This window comes from Ctenopharyngodon idella, chromosome 16 (genome assembly GCF_019924925.1).
Source record: "Ctenopharyngodon idella isolate HZGC_01 chromosome 16, HZGC01, whole genome shotgun sequence".
Classification (NCBI taxonomy): Eukaryota; Metazoa; Chordata; class Actinopteri; order Cypriniformes; family Xenocyprididae; genus Ctenopharyngodon; species Ctenopharyngodon idella.
The window spans coordinates 349012-351759 of NC_067235.1; positions in this window are offsets into that span (position 1 = coordinate 349012).

Below are 2748 nucleotides of genomic sequence, written 5' to 3' on the forward strand. Positions count from 1 at the left end.
CTTACAGTTTTCTTTTATTCGCTTTGGTACTATTTTCACAAGTAAGGTGTACATTTTCAAAACTCTTAGTACAAAAATCCAAACTGATCACACTTGTAACGCAGCTATTCTTTCAAAACCTGATCTCATGCTTTCATTCTAGTTGTACATATTTTCAATCTACATAATCACTGTTTCAAGACACAAGATCATTGTGATATGTAATGAGAACATTTGGTTTAATCACCGAAATGATCAACAGTATGATCTTCTTTCAATTTAGTACTTTTAACAATCAGTTCATTCAGTAGCAAACAATGCAAGATAATGTTTCTATATCACCCTTGATGCTGAAATAATTACAGTATCACAGGCTACAGATACCACATTAGAAAATACACTTACATTACCTACATTACATAATTCTCATAAAATCCATAATGTTTAATAGTATCTATTCAGTGTGTTATCAAAAGGTGTGATGAAGTATGACACAGTCATGAGGTTCTGTGCTAGAACCGAGGTTGCTGCCAATACAGTAAATGTTCTCACTGTGCCATATGACTGAATCTATACTGAAGATGACCTTTATAAGGGTGACTTACAGTAATGTGGCAGTCTCTACCATGGTAATCTGTTTACAGTGTCACATGGCATACATAATTAATGTAAAATGCTGTATTTGATGCCATCTCTCTCATATTTCTGATGTATCTCTGATCAGTCTGATGTTATACAGCATTGACTGTTTTCCTGTTTTCCCTTGTCCCTCTATCCATTGTGCAGCTTTTGGTTGTAATTTTCAGTCGATGAGCAAGTGATGTAAGTCTTCACTGCTTTACTAGTGATAAGAGAAGAAAAGAATGGGACGTTGTGAAGAATGTGGACGAATAAAAGTGTCTTTGTTCTCTTCACTTTAGCCCTGATGACTTTGAGGCTTTTTATCTGTATGTTTTGGTGCAACAGTAATCTAGTTACGCATACAAGTCTTAAAATCTGCGGGGTTTCTTTTAAAACCCGATCAGCCTTTTCAATTTGAGCCAGAGCGCAAAATTAGTGAGGATAAAAAAACATCGAGGCTGTGCAATGTCTCTGTGGCTATTCGAACTACTGTTGTATGATTGACATCTTAAAATCGTCTGATGAAAAGTTTGATAGTAAAAGCTTTATGAAAGGCAGTCACTGTGAATGAAACATTTATATAGATGAAACACTTATATTGTGAAGTGAAAAGGATACTTTGTGATTTTGTGTATTGTACTAAAACAATTGAAAATATGCTGAAATGTTTGAAAAAAAGTGCACTTTGATGATCTGTTGTGATATTAGTACTAAGAGTTTTGAAAATTTACCAATTCCCTGTGAAAATTGCACCAAAGCAATTTTTTTTTTTTTTTTTTTAAACTGTAAGACAGCAATTATGTGCACTTGGCTACTTTGGTGAGCTGTGAATTTGTTGATGGCTTTTTCCAGTTTTTGAACCCTGCTGGGATGAAGGCCTGGTGTGTGTTTTAGCAAGGGCTGGGGTTTGAGTTTTAAATGCATTTGCACAATGAAAGCACAAAACTCCACCAACTGCTGCAGAGTAGTGGAGCCGAGGACAGTCACGATTCAACAGTGAACACTGAAGTGGGCTGATGTGGTTTAAAAGGAACCATGTCTGTCTGTGCTGCTGTTTCTCTCTCACTGCTGTCTGTGCTTTCTCTCTCTCTCTTTTCTGGCCTTTTCATCTTTGTCCATGCTCTTTTCTTCATCGTTGTTCCGAGAACAAAAAAAAAAAAAAAAAAAAAAAATCTAATGCTATTTCATGCATTCTGACTTATTTACACTATTAAAGAGTTGCATTCTCATGCTAAACATAAGTTTCATGCTTCAGGATATGTTTCGGAAAGTTTTTTTTCGAGTATGGCCCTGTATCAAGTCATAAAGGGCAGAATTCCTTGTATGGGCACTTCTCCCTGATAAGCGTGCGCACACACACACCACCCAGAACGAGAGCAACGTGCTTTGCCAAGAGAGTTTTCAACAATGGCACCAAAGAAGTATTTGGTTGTGAGGGAAAGATTACCTTTTTCAGCTTCCCAAAGAACCCAGCGTTAAGGGAACAGTGGATGCAGTTTATTTTTCTGGGGCAGCAACGGAGTTGTGCACATACGTTTGTTTGTTCCCGGGATTTTGGTGATGAATGATTTGTAAACAAGTCCCAGTTCAGCGCTGGATTTACAGATCGCGGGCACTGACTAAAACTGCATCAAATGTCTGTGTTTTGTTGGCAATCTGCGCACAAGTGCATAAAATGTAAACAACACAAACGTTTTTGTTCCCTTTTTATTTATAATGATGTCGCAGACAATCTCTACACAAAAGCTGCGCGCTCGTGACTCTTTAGCTCTACTCATGGCAGGTACTCCTTCAGGACCTCTGCTTTTTTCAGAAAGAGTCGGTACAGCCGCAGCTGTTACAGTACTGGTGGCTTAGAAACTCACGACGAAGATAATAGTAGAAAACACAGTCTTTAATCCAACAGGAGAGCATTACGGGTTACACCAACAATGACTGACAAAGAACACAGAACCGGCAGGACCTTAAACACACAGATAATGACTACTAAACGGGAACAGCTGACGAGACTTAATTAGAAACCATAGAAACTAATGAGGACTAATGCAGACAAGACAGAACTGAGGTAAACAGAACATACACATGACATTACACCCCCCTCGGAAAGGCGTGTCCTCGCGCCGTAACAAAGTCTATGGAGAAGAGAGA